The following is an 18,005-nucleotide window of genomic DNA, read 5'->3' as shown; positions in this document are numbered from 1 at the left end:
TTAGAGGAAAAAAAGTATCCCAAGGGATGCTGCTTCCCCTTGTGCTTTGACACCCTCAGTGTCTACACGAAATATATGTTCCTACAGCTGCCTTTTCCTGCCACACTTCACTACAATTCATGTTACAACCTGGGCCAACACTTTAATAGTATAGTATAGATATTTTGTTGTGCTCCTCTAATGCATATTTAACACTTTTGTTTCCTGCTTTGCAAGCTGTGATGAATCAGATCACATCTGTGCATTATTTCTCCACTATACAAATATACTTTTGGGGAGAATCCCTGTGTCTTGTGTTATAGCAGCTAGGGATCTTTTTTTTGGAAATGGACATGGATGGGAACTATAAAGTGATGATTGTTATAAGTTGTTAGATGGGGGTCTTCCGCAATCTCATCCTTAAGTCACCATAACTTTAAACATATTGCATCAGCCAAATGGAATAATAATATTGTTTCATTAAATCTGTTTAGAAGCTTTTACCTCTGAAAAAAAGTAACTCATGCTAATACTGATGATAAGAAGTTATGAAGTTTTGTGAGGGACTGGGGTTATCTATTTGCCTAAAACTAAAACATCTTTTCCTGTTTGCATTCAATCCTTATGTAGCACTAGAAAATATACTAGAAAATTATAGGAAAGCCTAGACCACGGGCAGTAACTTTGAAAAAAACTATAGCAGAGCCGATAGCAACAGAGTCAGTTTGTTCTTAAAAATCAAAGATGTTTTCTTGCTCTACAATCACAAACCGATATCTGAAGACTCAATGCTCATGTATTACTATGTGGCTAGGATATGTATTGGTTTTTATGTTGCACCATTTCAAACCCAAATTCTATCTGGAATGTAACGCATCAGCTCCACAAACCTCTCCCTTTTGCCCAGTATCACAAATAACAGTTTCCAACTTAAAGCATGTGAGATTTACAGCCTAATTCCAAACACGTTAAAGTCTACAGGAATCCTTCTTGTGATGGATGGCTTTAGACCAGACTCTTAAAGTGTCTTGCTGGTAGAGTGATTAAAGGTCTCCATTTAAATGGATAGTCTAAAAATGGATTGACTGAATCTATTTAGGATAGACTCAGAAGCATGGGTACAGATTTAGGCTAAGTTTGAAAGTAAAACCAAACATTTTCTAATAGGATAAGAAATAGTGACAAATCTAACAGAAATTCTGTTTCCAAAATTCCTTCCTCTGAACAATGGCAAATTGAATCCTGTGGAGGGCTTTGATCTAGATTTTTTCAAGTGACTGATATCACATGATCCTGCTGTTTTCAGCCTTCATCTATCAAAACAGTATTTATTACTATCTGGACTGGAGTGACATAATGTATAGAAAAAAACATAATGCAGAGCTAATGAATAAAACTAATATAATGTGCAAATTTCATAGAACTATATTAAAGTTACTCTTCCTACGCTCTTTGGTCTTTCCCGGGACTAAGCTCTCTGTTTTGGATGGAACTACAATAAGTGCTCACACAGGTTAACATGATAATGTAACTGTTCAGCTGTGTTCATCAATTCTCTTTATTCGCACACTCAGTACTGAAACCTTTCTCTAAATAATAACCTTGCAAAATCTCTACCACTCTATTGCACTTCACTTTGTATAACTGTTTACACATGTACTATATCCATATGGCAATACTTACTTTACAAAGGGAGTCAGATCCCTGGCTACATCCATACTTGTAAAATAAAATGGGTAACAGCCTTTTCTCTGGCCTTGAGGGCAAGTGACACAATATGGATCACTTCCATGTGGCTAAATATTGCAGGTAACACCTGGCTAGTGCTGTCCCCTAGATTCTGTCTGGACATTGGATTTGTTGTTGTTTTTGTTGTTGTTGGGGGGGGGGGGGGGAGGGGGGGGGAAGGGAGCGGGAGAGAGAGAGAAAGAGAGAGAATGCTAGTTGTTGTAAGCCAAAAGTCCACCAGGAACTAGCCCAACAGTAGAATAGTATGCAAAGCAATGGGGCAAAGGTTGGGTCCATAACTTGATCCTGCTTATTAGTGAGGTTGTAGCTGGTGATACCCAGCACTGATCCCTGCCTGCTCAAGCCGGTATGAGCCAAATCAACATCTTACAGCCCGTGCCACAGCTCTTATGGCAGCTTAGATCAAATGGAGTCACCTTCCCTTTTCTGGGTGCCTTTGTTCATAGGCAATAGCCTCTATATCCAAATTGTAAGTTCCAGCTACCTCCTGCTCTATGTTGAGGTGAAATGAATACCCATCCATTCTGCCTGTCTTTCATCTCTACAGAGGAAAAAAACTAACCTTATCAGAGGGCTGCAGTGTGCCTTGCCATTTCTCTAGTCTATGTGAGGAGAAACCACGAGTGTGTCCTGGAAAACATGTGATTCATGGTGCAAATGCAGCCAGAGAGAGAAAAGCTGTGGAATAACACAGAAGGAAGGTAAGAGCTGTGGAATTTCACAGGCTCCAGAGTTGTCCTGTGCCCAGGGAAGCTGCAGAGCCAAGACAGTGAAGAGCAGGACTGCAGGGTGAGCACTGACGAAACTATGCAGAAGTTCTGAATGGCTTCTGCATCTGGGCAAGGTTGTTCTAAAGGGTTTATATGAAGAGACTGAGCTTGTGAGACACACAAACACATATACATATATATGTGACAAACTTTTATATCACAGTAGATTTCCCTGAGAACTCTGTACTGTAATTGTCTTAGAGACAATAAAAATCAGTTTTGCTTCAATACTTTATCAATCTAATATTTTCCCCCAGACATCTAAAAGCCTGAAGGCAATATATGACATTGGCTTAATTATACAGATTTTGAAACTGACTTAGTCAATCCACTGTAATATCTTAATGAAAGTAGTCTTAGATCAATTTACATCTAATTTTGCGAAAATAACTGAGTCCCTGTTGCATTGACTGAGTTCAGTCTTACTAAACTTGATTTCTGTAGCTGATAGACTATATCTGAAGACCTACCTTCAGTTAAACTGCAATGAGTCTGAATGTATGAGTATTTAAATACATATAAAATCTTATATTTAGATTGTAAATAGTTTATATTCTTATGCTGAGATATAAAACAAAAAAGCAGCTTTGAAAATCTGCTGAACCTTCTTTAATGTCTTGTAGTTTTAAGGTTTGGGGATTTTTTTTGCCATTTAGTGGTAAGTTTCACATAAGATGGGTCTTTTGAAGGGCATGTGGCAAGAACATCAGTGAGTGCTGTTCTGCTTTTTGTTGTAAGATGCTTCCTGTTTTTTTTGACTTAATTGTTGCAGCATTTCATGAAAGTAAAAAAACAAAAACAAACAAACAAAAAAAAAACCCAAAGAAAAGAACGTAAAGCAGGCAAACTACAAATATGGAAGAACTGATTTTGAAAATAATATAAAGAACAGTGTATCATGCAGGTAGCATAAAGAACTAGAAGTGATGCAAACTGGTTAGTGAAGATGTGCAACTTATGAAGTGTCCACAGTGACAGTGTTTACCTTGATTCCTCATGGAACAGATGAGCCAAAACAAATCTCTAAGCCCAGGATGAATAGCGATGATTACTATGAATATTTAATGTCCTCTGGCACACAACAGAAAAGTCACTGTTAATTGAGATATTAATATGGGAAAAGGCACAAATTGTGATTTTTTACAAGTAGTATTTATGACAGACTGGACTTTGCCTCTCAACGTATACATTTATGATATGTATTAGCCAACTATGGACATATGATACTGGGTACGTATCTTTTGACATTCTATGTCCAGCCTTGAGTTCGAGGTCATCTGCCTCCTAGATTCAAGGCTGATAATTCATATCAGTAGGACAATTTGCAACACACTGTAGTGGTGTCCAGTCTTCAGAGCAGCTGAACAACTATTATTCTGCTGACTCAGCTCTGCAGGCTCCTCACTAACACTTGAGAGCTGGAGGCCTCAGCCCATCTTGAGATCCAGACTTAAAGCTATGGTGAAGACAATCTGAGGAGGTACCTGCTTCTTGTGCAAATTACAGTATCATTTAATCTCCTAAATACTCTGTGCCAATTACCACTTGAAATATTTTGGGTAAGGCTACTTCAACTTCTCATGTAACTGATTAGTTTTCACCTGGAATAGTTTTTGCTGGTTGTAGATCTGATCTTGGTGATTAGAATTTATTTTAATTTTAGAACAGTTGCAGTCGTATCTAAAAACTTTCTGCCGTGATCTCAAGCAGGAAAGATGTTAAGTAATTTTTGCAAAAGAAAGCAATGTTTAAAGTTGTTATGGTGACGCTTGAGTAAATAAAATAGTAGAAATTATAGAAATTGTCCTGATCTTCAAAGTGCATGACAACACTCGATAAGAAATGAAACAGAATTATGATAGCAGAAATGTAGCTGTAGTTCTAAGACAACCCATAATGAGGGAAAGGGTACCCTTCCAGTCTATACCAAGGAAAAAGAGCTCTGCAGCACTCCATGGAATGTGCCAATTCAAAAGCAATAAATACAATGTGAAATTCAGGTGAAACATATTAAAAATTATCTGTTAGCAAAGTTGTCTTGTATCTACTGATACCATTATTTACAATTTACTATTTCAATACTCAGATTCTCACTAGGCATTCACATTTTTAGCTGAAAAATGCAGAATAATCTGCTTTTTATGGTCTTGATAAATTACGATGTTTGGGCTTTCAACAAATATGAATTCTTTCCCTACCTTTCCCACTCCAGGTTTTTTTTTTGGTACTCTGGCCATTACTTCGAGTGTCAAATAAAAATGAATGATGTTCATAAGCTAAAGATAACCACAAATATGTCCTAGTTCAAATTGCAGTAGCACTGAATCTTGGTTGAAAGGAAGACTATTATTTAATTTAAAAAAAAAATCAAGTTATTTGCTTGTAAAGGTGAATTATTAAAGAAGCCAAAACCACATCATAAAATATTTAACAAGAAATACTTAGTACTTTCTATACACTTTCCAAATTCAGCTAGACCTGTTTAATACTTGAGAGTTACACCTACGTATAAATAAAGTTACACACATATATAAACTATACTATAAAATGCATCCTCTGAACTATTATTATCACAACACATGATAGGTTTTAGAATACTTTGCTCTGAAGACCATCTGACAGATGCCTCAGCTGCAGAGCATTATGCCAAGCAATGCTTAAAATGTCCTAGAAGCCATAAACCACTTTGCACAGAGTTCATCTCTAAAAGGAGTTACTTCTGCTTGAGTAAACATTTATGGTTCCTAGGAACTGTTAAGAAACAAGAGCTCATTGTGCTATCTGTTCTGCAAATAGAGAGCAAACCTGGCTCAGACTGTAGGATGGCCCAGTGCTCCTTTGTTTGGTGCCACAGAAACTGTTCCATACAGCTGAGAAAAGCTACAGATCTCATACCTAGAAAAGACTGATTTTTACAATCAACTAATTTTTGCAGACTTTCATATATCAGGTTATTACTATGGAAATAACTAACATAAATAGAATGCAGGTTTCTCCTTAAATTATTCAAAATCCTTCACCTCAGGATGAAAAAGTTACTTGCTTGAAGGTAAATATTTATATCATACATTTTATTACTTCAGGCCCATAGATGCCTTTTTTTATCCACCCACTGTGTTTGAAACCTGGGGTATTACATATGCCTGGAATGTTACCAATGTTATGCACCACTTTCTAAGAAACAGAATATTAACGTCATTATTTCCAAAGCCTTATCTACACTCAGAACTGCATCATCTGTAGCTGAACCAGTGTATGTTGTTTCAGTTGCAATGTCCCTTGGGCACTTCCCACAAATCCTGGATTTGTGCCTAGAGAAGCAGTTGGTTCTGGGAGAGTTTAAAAACTACTTTTGAACTGTTGGAGAACAGACAACCAAGTAAGATTTTAAAATGTATTTAGTTAACAAGAAAAAACTCCAGGAGACATTTAAATTTTTTTTTACTAGTAGTGTTCTTGTTTGATTTGGCAAGTTATATCCTCCATCAGCTTCATACTTTACCTATACCAAGCTTGCCCATGTACAGCAGAAGCACACTTATTTTCAGCAAATACTGTATATTATTACTGATCATCTGAAAATAGGCACCAGGTGAAGTATCTCACATTCTAGTACAAGTTTCTTCACAAGTAATCTGAAATTTCTACCATGTCTCTGTTCTGAGGGCTATCTTTTTTTTATAATAGCACTGATAATAACATATACAGTCAAGTTTTCCCATCACTTTCCATTACAAAGGACCCAGTCTTTAGCTACTCTGTGATCTTCACAACACCTAACCATTCTGGCCGACATCTTGCAATATGCTAAAAAATAGTCCAGAAAATAGACTTTAAAAAATTCAACACTTTCTAAGAGCAAGGCTAAGGAAAATAATTTGGTTTGTCCCTATATATATATATTTTTTCCTTGAGTGCCGGCAACACTCCAGTGTTTTCTGTCAGGAGCTTGGAACTCCATGTGAGAGAGAAAGGGGGAGGAAACGGTGCAGCATATGTGCAGAGTAGAAATTGCCTCACCTTCTTCTCATAAAAGTAAACTACAACAAGCTAAAGCACATTTAAATAACATTGACATGGAGAATGCTAAGCAAGCCCCCAGTAAGACCTAGCAGTCTCCCCTTCGTTTTCCAACCTTGCTCTCACCTTCCAAGTGGCCCCTCTCCACAACAGGGAAAGACGTGCTAGGTGGAGACACCAGAGGGGCAGTGATGGCAGGTGGTGACAGGAGCACTATGTCTGTCACCTATAGCACTGGGCCAAACAAATCCAGCAGCCCTAAGGCTGAAGGCGAGGCAGCTCCAGACTGCCTTGCTCTATGCCTCCATGCCTGGATGCCACATACCCAGCTTCCACTTGACAGGAATGGGAGGGAGAGGCGGGGGGCTCTCTTTCTGGTGTTTGGGATAAAATAGGGCTGAATATACAGCTATCTCTTGGAGACCTGAGGGTGAAGATGAGCTTGGGAGCCACAGGATGGGCTGGCAGGGATGCTGGTTGCCAGGCAAGAAGGGATGGCTGAGGCAAGACGGCACTGCTGTGGCTCCACGGGGCTGCTGCCACCCTGGCAGCAGGCTGGGGGTGGGTGCCGTTCATCAGGCAGATCAGTACAGGAACAGTGAAGGGACTAATCTCATAAAACACAGTTCTCTTCATTAAGAAAAACCAGTCCCTTACTGCTCTCTAGCTTGCTGAGGTGGCTGAACCCTGAGGAGCTGGCTGCTGTGCCCATCCCTGCCCATGCTAGGAGCCAGTGGCCACCACAGCTGAAAACACAGCAGGGAACAGCTGAGCCCCACTAGGGCAAATGGTCTCTGGGCTGTGAGCTTAACTGCACCTTTAATTTTGAGCTTGACCACCCAAGGAAACAGGGTATGTACTGCCATACCAGCTTCTCCAGCAGCTCTGGAATCCGCTGGGCACCACCAGCCAAATTTGAGTGAAGTGTGGTGATCTCAAAGGTAATTACGATTCCACTTAATTAGCGGCCATGGCGGCAGCTGGGCAGAGGAGCTAAGTGCCCTGCTCCAGGGGAGGCATTCAGAAACTCTTGCCTCTCCCTTGGCAACAGAAGCAGCATGAAATCTGGCTGTAAATCAGCAGCTGCACTAGTAAAACTAGTCTTTGGAAAGATACCAAAACATAGGAGACTAGGTTTGTTAGTTCTGCTGATTAAGAAGCAATTTATTGCAATTTATTTTCATCTGTTGAATGGAAAAGCCTCTCCCTAGTGTTTCATGGCCCTGTGTGTTGCAGCAGTAGCTGCTTTTGTTTGCTGTCACTCCCTGTGTTCTGGACCAGGGTTTGCTGGTAGGTGTTTGTGTGGAAAGGTTTGGATAGGTCATGAGATGTTTCCCATAGGGTCTGGCTGAGGCCATGGCAGGAGTGGTGGAGGTGACCTTGGTGGCCCAGGTGTGGTACACCCTGTCCCATTAGACTGGGAGGTGGTTTACAGCTGTGAAAGCCCAGGTCCTGTCTGCAGCAGGTGTCTGTGGGTCTCATCTCATTCCCTGCCCTGAATAGGTTTTATGTGAGGCATTGAGGATGCCTGGCCATGGGAGTATGGCTGGGAGGCTGCCCTTCCCTGCAATGGGGGCTCAAGGGCTAAGATTTCACAAGATTTCCTAGGGGCAATCTTGTCTCAGTAGCTACCTGACTGCAAAGGAAGGAGGAAACAATTTGGTTTAAATGTTTATGGAAAAGTGCATAATGGGAGAGGAAGGAACAGATAAGGGCAGTACAGCCTGGTAAAATTGGGATTGATTGGTAAAACCATAGTGAAGAGAAGGACAGAGAGTGATTGTGAATGGGATTTATGGAGCAAACAGAACAGAACTAAGCAATGGGAAGAAAAGGAGACTGAAATGTGTTGTGTTGGGTAATTATGATGGGAAGAAACTATGAACTGGTGTGGTAGCAGAGGAATAGAAGAATAGGGGATAGCTTAGATCTGTATGTCAAACAGAAGGAGGGATTTTGTGACTGTGAGGGAAGCAGATGCCAAATTAACCCTGTGGAAGAAACAAGTCTGACAGGGAGTCAAGATGCTCAAGGAAAAGTGGGTTGTTTGGCACAAAGAGCCAGAAAAGAGACAAAGTAGTACTGCACCTCATTGTGATAAGGAAGGACAAGAGCAGGTAAGTGCTGAGGCAGAAGGAAAGGGGACACTAAACATGACCTGGCAAAGAAACTATATTGAATGTACTGAGAATCAATGACTCTTTCTCAATATGAGAGTATTGCAGGCTGGGTAAAGGTATCAAGATTGGAACAGAAAGAATGAGAAACAAAGAAGGAACAAAGGATCAACTTGAGATAGAGGCAGGACTCTAACAGACTGTCAGGAACAGCACAGAGGTGGTGCTGCATGCATAAAACTGGAAATACAGAATATAAAATGCTTCTCTGCAAACCTGAACAGGACCCCAGGGTTCCTGAATCTCACCATTCCTCTGCTGTTCCTGATATCTGTGAAAGACACAGGAAAGAGCTCCACCCATCACAAGTATCTGTGTATTTAGAGCATGTTAATTTTTCTGTTATCAGTTCCTTTCTTCACTCAGGTGGCAAAGGTGCTTGAATTGCTTCTAAAGCCTCTAGTCCTAAAAAACACGAGGGAATTTTGTCTGTCTTTCACTACTAACCTTACACTCGTAATAGTGTTAAAAGAACACTATGGCTGCAAAGTCAAGTTAGCTAAGACTGGAAAGCTGTATTATGGATATTTCTGCAATATTAATTTAGCATCTTACTTATAGGTGTTGTTATTCTCTCTCAAAATACACAGATTATTTCTTCCACATACTTCTGTCTCTGTGTGTGAATTGTGTCTGTATGTCAGATAACACCCCTGCTTTGCATTAAACAAGGAAAGAAAATTATAATCTCAAAGTTCAGGTAGTCCGTCCCTTCTATGGAGGTAGATTTAGTCTCATCAACTATCCTAGAGTTCTTGTACTAATCTGGACAAAAGCACCTCAACAAAATTCTTTAGCATGATCAGTAGTATTTTATTTTTTGTTATCTGGGTGCAAAGTTTGAGGATCCAGTTCTGATTTGGATAAATACTTAACACTCCCAGCTACCGCTGTGGTCAATGGAAACTGCTTTGAATATTCAAGGTACTATAAAACATAAAGCAGTAGAACAAAACAAATTCTAGTAATCTAAAAATAGGCAACCAAATTAATAAATATTATTTTAATTGCTACATGCATCATTTTTTCTCCCATCAGTCAAACAGCAGGAAGGCCCATATTCTCAAATGAAAGAATGGAAGGTCAGTGTCCAAATATCCCTGGGCCAAGATCTGTAATCTTTATTGGAATAAAAGCTCAGGTTATAGTAAAACACTTTGTTACAACGTGTTAAATGAGATTAGTAACTGCGATCTCACACTGAAAATCATGTTTGATGCGTAATGTGGTTCTCATCTGTTGGTGATGTTAATCCAAGCAAGTGTAACATAAACACGGTATAACATTTCATTTCTCTTTAGACATACTATAAGGTGTAAGGCATGACAGCTGGCTGCACACAAAAATACTTTACTTCTTAAGTAAGATTTCATTCGACTTACACCCCTGGACTTAAGTGCTACATTCACAGTTTCTCCTGTAGACTTGGTCCTGACTTCACCGGAATTACAATCATAGATAACCTCAACTACACCCCCAAATGAGGAGCCAGGCACAACTACTTAAGCTATGGTAGAGATCTTATTACCAACCACTTCAAAGCAAAGCATTGTTCATTAGAATATACATGAGATCTGTGCAGTCAATAGCATTATTATGCAATCAATCCCTCAGCTGATCAGAAGGCTGGATCAGACAGCCGGTCTGACCCACTGCCACTGTGCAGGGTCACAGTGTTCCTGTCCTCAGGGCTCCTTTTTGCTGCAGTTCAACAGAAGTCCAAGATCCAAACCAATGTTTCTCTACTGCACTTCGGCATTGCATGCTGGACCCATGTACTGGTCGCCTTTATAGATCGCTGTTTTCTGATCTGTTGATTGTATTTTTAAGCTTGTTAAATATATGCCTAGATAGAGAAAGTAGGCACTGGACCACAAAAATCCAGCCAAGCGGGGAAAAAAACCCTTATTACTTAGTACCACATTTGATGTGTTCTAACAGAGCAGAGTAACACCTCTCCTTTTGTCCCTATTATATTAATATATATATATATATATAATTTCTGCAAATATTTGTCAAACATTTTCAACATCTGATATTTGATACCTAAGAAAGACCTTTGTGCCTGTTCACCAACAAGTTCTTCATATAATATGCCCAAGGTTCATTCTCTGACCTAACTATGTTTTTTCACCAAGCAGCAACTTATTCAAGCAAAATTTGAGTATTTGCAACTTCCTATTTGGCTTTCTCTCTGCCCACTCTCTACAGTAATTTGCTTGATTTAAATCCATTCCTTCCATTCTCTAGAATGTTTTATTTTTCTCTATAATGTTTTTTTTTTCCTTGTACTGTCTTCTCTTTAGTTTTGTTTTTGCTCTTTTTTTTCCCATTACAGTCCAGCCTCTCCTTCAAAATGGCTTTTCTCCCTTTCACAATACTTCACACATTGTTGCTGTTCAGAACAGCAGATAAGTGCCTTGTGACAAGCTCCTTTGTTCTTTTTTTTTTTGGTCAGAAAGGTGCAAAAGACAACCTGTCTAATCAAAGGACATTCCACTTGGTTACATTCCTTAGTTTTTCAAAGCAAACTCATATATTCGGTTCAAACTAAATTCAAGGTCAGAAAGACTGCAGCTGACAATTTCCCCATCACATATGATACCAAAATGATTACATTCTCACTGATGCTAATGTTACTGGACTCTATAAAACTGATTTGAATTATAGGAATTAATTATTAATTATTAATCCAATAATTATTAATTTTAAAATGGTTAATTATTGGATTAATTTATTATTGGAAAAAAAAAAGCCATGGTAAATGGATTGAACAGGTTGTGTTTAATCTTAAAAGGGAGCGTACTATAAAATTATATTCTGGCATTTTGGCATGTATTCAGTATAGAGTCAAATCTTTTACTAAAGCCTTTTACTATTAAAGCTTATAAAGCTATTCAAAAGAGATCTCAGAAAAACTTCCCAAGAAGCTGTAGCTTATTGTGTCTTCCCTGTCACCTTGAAAGTACAGTGAAATGAAGAAATAAACAGCAAAACCAATTATACTGTTAAGTGGTATTCTTTATTTTATCAGCACTGGGAAAACACTGGGGATCATCCTCCATAAGTGCTCCAAAGACTGGATACTCTTGCATTGCTTATATTCACATCATTATTACCTTTGCATTACAATTTTTTGAAATTTTGGCATATAATATCTCTATGCTAAGAAATAATTGATGATATTAGTTATAATTGTTTAGTTTCTTACTTACAATACACCTATTAATTATCAGTTAAATATAAACTAAGCACTCTGCTTCTAAATATTGTATTACTTAATCTTCTGTCTCCCTCTTGTCATGCAGAAGGATCTAAAACTTGAAAAATAACCCCTCATTTTGCAGGTGGTCAGGAAGCATTTATCTCATATCAATTGGTTAATAATGGGTATGTCTTCTATAACTTAATCACAGTATACATTAATTTGGCAGCTTCTCTTCAACAGGACAGCAGCAGCAAATTGTACACATTGAAATACCCACTGCAATTCAGACAGCGTGAGTGGTGGGTGCAAGGTAATACAGAACTTGCATGTAGTTACGTTCTGTTAAAATTGACTGTAGAGAGACCTTGTTGGTATCTGTCACTGAAGATGTGCTTATCACTTGGCAGCTTTAAAAATAAGCTCCAGTGTACACCTGCAGTTACATACAGAATTGTCTTACAGATCATGTCACTGTGAAAGGCTTATACACATATCGTGCTGGGAGTAAAAATTAAAAGCTTGTCTTTGAAAGTTAATCTCTATATTCAATCACATTTAAACTCTAAGTGAACTGTCACTGGCTTTTGAAAGCATACTTTAAATTTCTGATAGTATCTTTCTTCTTCAAAGCATTTTATAAACTGTTCTGTTTACAAAGATGACAAACTAGTAAGATCCGGTCAGCTTCAAGGTAGAAAAAAGTAATTGCCTACTAGGGAGTAACTCGCAGTTCCATTGTTCCATTGATAGAAGCGATTCTATCTCAATCAACAGGGGCAAACTGGCCTCCTGCTATGAAAAAAAAAAAAAAGACACAAGTTAGTTGGTGCCTTAAAGATACTTTTCAGCAAGCTCAATAAACTTTTATTACAGGTTTTACATGTTTTCTTTCAAACCAGCAGCTTCTGGCACATCTCGAACTAGGATTTACTTTATCATAACTTATTAAACAGCAAGATGTCAAAAATAAATCAACATTACATCTCAGTGCATAAAAACACAGCTGAATAATCAGACACATTCCCTCACTCAGCCACATTTCTTATCCTGATTACATCACCTTGAGCAATATTTCCAAAGTCTGCAAGAAAGCCCAAAATAACCAACTGAATTAACGTATTGTTTAGTACACTCAGATAAACATATGATTTTACTAGAATACAAGGGATAAATCTTAGGCTGAATCAAGTGGTAAGCTTCTAGAGTTATTTCATTTAAAATGTGTTCTATCTCTCAGAGTTTCTCAACTGCAAGCAACTGTACTTGCTTTTCTTGGTTGTTTCTTCAAAGAAACTCCTTCCTATTTCAAAGCTTACAGTTTTCAACATGCTTCATCATCCTTTTCTGTGACTTTTGCTACTGAACCTTATGCTAGTTTTCTTGTAATGGTGTTTGCTTATCTCTCTCATATACAGTTTGAATAATAACAAGGAAATATAATAAGAAAGAATACATTGTTGGCTCTTGTTATAGATTTGAAAAACTATACTAAGCCTCTGTTTGACTGTGTTTCATATGGCTACTTTTGGACCATATTGAATTGAAAAGTATTGATATTCTTTGTACTTAGTGACTTTCCTAACCCCTTGCAAAGGAGTCTGGAGTTTACATAATTTGTTATTGTTGTGAGTACTGTTGGAGTTTTTAAATAACAGTTATTGTAGTCTAAGGATATAAAGGGAGCAAAACTTACAGGAAAAGGTATTTATCAAATTAACTGATTCAGACTGAAAAATGGAAAAAGCTTATAAGGGCCTTTCTTCACAAGTATTTCCTTTTATATTTTTAAATTAAAGCAAAACAAATAAGAATATTATGTATTGTAAATGTATACAATGGGTCTGACCTCGATTCTCAGGCTCAGGAAAATACTTAGTAAGTCTTTGTGACTCCCATCCCCAACAGCTGACAAAATATTCTAAGATATCCAGCAAATTATTCAGTAACACATTCCAACGTTATTACAGTGCAGTGTCAGACAGCATTCCAAACTGGATTTCCCATACAGTTACTGGGATTCGGGGAGCAGAATATCACCTGGTTCTTTTAAAACACAAGATTTTTGACCTTCAAGGTCACTGAATCAGTATGTTAAAATGCCTTGCTGGCTGCCTGAAGCAGCGAAGGTGAAAGGCAAAGAGCAAGAAGCATTGCAAAGCTTCTCTAATTCAATCAAACTCCAGTGTTCGGGTGAGACTGTTGTTACATTCTTTCTTCTCCCTTCCTGTTCTCTCTGATCCCATTCTCCATCTTCCTTATCGGTATGAATATGATTCTTCAAATATTTGTTATGCCTTTCTAGGGACACTGCAATGTAGTAAAATAAAAAAAAAAATAAAATTACAAAGTGAGAAGTGATGTCTAGGGACTATTACATGAACAGTTCACAAGGACAAAATGTTCTTATGCAAACTGAAAGTGAAGTCAGTGCAGTCAACACTTCTTGCCAAACGTTAACACCAGATATAGAGCAAAAACAGTGAGTTTCTGTTTCATCTGCAAAACTGCCCATCCTTACCAAAATTCTTCCTAAAATTATAGTAAAATATCAATACAACACTTACATTTAACAAACAAAAGAGAATGTTCAAATCCATCATATAGACATGCAAAACCTGTGAATCCCCATTCTACCCCAAAACAATAGAAGTGATTGACTAGAGAAACCAAGAAAACCTTTTAAGACCTATGTTTGGGAACCTTATGCCAGTAAGTACTCCAAGTCTTCAAAAGTTTGGAAAAGTGTATCATGAGTAGTTTTGAAAACTCCAGTTAAGAAATTGAAATCAGGAAATGACACATTTTCAAAACAGTTTGGCAATGGGAATTTGGGAAGTACCATTCAGCACTAAGTATCCTTAGGCACAATTATCAGCCTTTTCACATCTGACTGCCTGGTTTTCATGCGAAGCTGACTCCTGTCCTGGGGTGAGCTCTCTAAATCTACAGCACTGCAAAGAAAGCTGGGCACTGCTGTTAGAAAATGTGGTGGAACCAAGCTAAATATTGTTAATCGACTGCCTTAGTGTAATGGTGAAGGAACTCTTGAGTTTTTAGGTTTCGACTTGAAATAAATAACTTACGCTTTTTCTATGGATAAACAACATTTAATCCATTTCCTTGTGTTCTGTAAAAACGCATTCATTAGAGCATAAGCAAAACAGCGCTGGGCACGCGGGGGATTCACTCCGCCCAACACGCACACTTTTAACAATAAGAAGTGTGCTTAAATACAGTATGGTATTACATATTCATAATGACCCCAGAAACGCCTATACATATTCATGACCTTTTCCACTTTTTATTAAAATGAGTCTCAGATAACCATTTACATATTTCCCTCCTTGACCCTCCCCTGTTGCGCCTGCGCAATGTCACTTGGTGAATTTGAGGAAGGGTCTTTAGGGGTCTTTGGATGAAGGCTCCTTCAGCTTCGTCACAGTGGACTTTTTACCTTTGGCTCATTAGGAGGCACTGGCTGGAACCCAAGCTACTAAACCGACTGAAACCAGACTGGCGCCCCCTTTTTGCTGTAAATCTTGGCTATCTTGTCTCCTCAAGGTTGCAGCTGGTGCTGTAAAACTTCTTATCTTGGCATTTAATGAAGTCCTGCTTTTTTTAGCACAATTAGTTACATACAGCTCTAAACTAGGTATTAATAATGTGGTTTAAAATGTTAGCTTGTTAGTAGGCCCTTATTATATAGTTGCTTAACCCTTAAAATGTTAGTTCCCTCTATCAATATAACTTCCTAAACTAGTTTCATAACTTTTTACATAGAACTTAACCACCTTTCCCTTTTCCAAGTTCAGAGTCCATGCCTCATTTGGTTATACCTGTAAACATTAAACATCTTAGCACGAATCACAACTGCATTTTTCACAGACTTTAAAAGATTGAAAACTTTAAAAAAAACCAAACCAAAACAAATAACAACAAAAAACCCAACACACCAAAACCCAGCAATTAAAGCAATTTGATTTGAAGCAGAGGAGAGGTTTGGCTGTTGGCTTGCAGCTGTGAACAGCTGAGGCAAGCCAGCTGTAGGGGAGCTGTATGTGACCCTTTAGGTCACCCAGCTGCCAGCTGTCAGCACCTACAGCCTCACACCTGGGGATGCCTCGGCCAGCACTGGCAGTCCAGTCCAGTCTTCAGCAGAACCACTAAAGGTAACTCTACACTCTCTTTTTGCTGGTTTGTGTTGCTTTCTCCTCACCCTAAACCTTTTAGTCTTTAATACTTCTGTCATCCAGAGGCGTGGTAGATGCCCCATCCCTGGAGACATTCCAGGCCAGGCTGGACGGGGCTCTGAGCAACCTGATCTAGGTGAAGATGTCCCTGCTCATGGCAGGGGCGTTGGAGTAGATGACCTTTGAAGGTCCCTTCCAACCCAAACTATTCTATGATTTTATGATCATCTGTGTTTTCATCGCACTAAACACATTGACCTTCAAGTTTACCTGTTCCCCTTCTCCTGTAACTGATAATGGATTCTTCTACTTCACACAGATCCACAGACCGCTAATTTGTATTTCTGCCTGTAAACAGCGTCAAGCATTTCAGGGGTGTGTGAGCGGTGTCCGTCTCCACCTCAGGAGGAAAGCAGGCGGAGGAGCACGCACCGGCTCGCCCGGCCTTGCCGGGGAGCTGCGGGTCTCTTCACCCTTGCACATCTGGGAGCGAGCGCTTCCCGTTCTTCCCACAGCTTTCAGAGCGGCGGCTGCTGCCGTGCGGCCGGGCCCGGAACCGGCCTCGAGCGGAATGTTGCTCCTGGGGCGGCTGTTTCCGGGCCGGCGGGGAACGCTTTGAGGCGAGGACGCCGCCGGGGCCGCCGGGGGAGCGTCGTGCCGGTGGCCCCGCCCTGGCGGAGCGCGGCGGGGTGCGGCAGAGCGAGGCCGCTCCCATGAGGTAACGGGGTGGGGGCGGCTGGCCGTGTGCCGGCGGGGCGGGGGGCGGTACACCGGTGTCACCGCTCGGCTCCGCGCCTGGTTTCTCCGCCGCCATCCTCCTCCCGCCTCGTCCAGAGCCATCCCCTCTGGGGCCACAAGGCCGGGCGGGGGGTGGCGGCCGCAGGGCTCTGCGCGGCGGGTAGCCGGGGCGGCGCGTGCTGCCAACGCCAACCGCCGCTCTGGCTGCGTGAGGTAACGGTCTCGATGTAACGGCCGCTGGGCTGCCCTGAGGGGCCGCGGTGCCCGGGCGGGTCAGGCGGCAGTAGCCCCCCCGGTGCCGGCGGTGTTGCTGGGAGAGCAGCTCCTCTTGACTCGCAGGTGAGGGAGGATCAGCGGCACCGGCAGGATCTCGCCATACTTGCTCGCTGCGCTGGGTAACGCCGGTTCCGTTACCGGCGGGAGACAGCGAATTTAATTGAGCAAGACCTGCTGCGCTGCCCAGCCCTGCTGCTTGTTTTCATTCGCGAGTCAGCGGGCCCTTGGAGGAAAAAGGCTGTTCTTTGTCGGGTGTTCCTGTGTGTTGGACAACTTAGAGGATGTTTTCCTATATTAAACTGCCTGGAAAAATCGTTTGGTTGACTTGAAGTTTCAGTCAGTGAATAGAGCTCTTTATTTCATTGTAGGTCCTTAAATAAAACTAAGTTGAACAGGAAGAAAACATGAAATTAGAATTAGGCCCGATGTTTGGGGTGAAGACCCAGCTCCCATTCAGCGTTTTCAGGTGTGTTTGGGTTATAGCCGGGTCTGATGTCCAGGCTTCTGTGAGGAAAGGTTGTTGAAAAGCAACTGTGCACACCTTTGGTTAGTCCAACGTGTCTTTTTAAAACTAACCCAGTGTTGAATGACAGTGCCTACATCTTCTGTTTTTCTAGGTATGCTCATTGAAGAAGTGTTCATTACATCTAATAAGATAATATTCAAGACTATCCACAATTACTCAGTACTTAAAAGAGGGGAGCAATTTGACCTTTTTCATTTGCAGCCATTTAGCTACTACCTGTTGGTGATAATTGATGCCACAACTTTTGCTTCCAGAAAGAAACTTTAAGGGATAAAAGGAAACAATGGGGTCTAAAATGTTGGTATTGACAGCGTCCTATGGTGAAGTACTTATTTTGTAATTTCGGTATGTTACTAATTTAACTATTAAAGC

The sequence above is a fragment of the Nesoenas mayeri genome (genome assembly GCF_963082525.1).
Source record: "Nesoenas mayeri genome assembly, chromosome: 1".
Classification (NCBI taxonomy): domain Eukaryota; kingdom Metazoa; phylum Chordata; class Aves; order Columbiformes; family Columbidae; genus Nesoenas; species Nesoenas mayeri.
Note: the sequence above shows the minus strand (reverse complement) of the source record.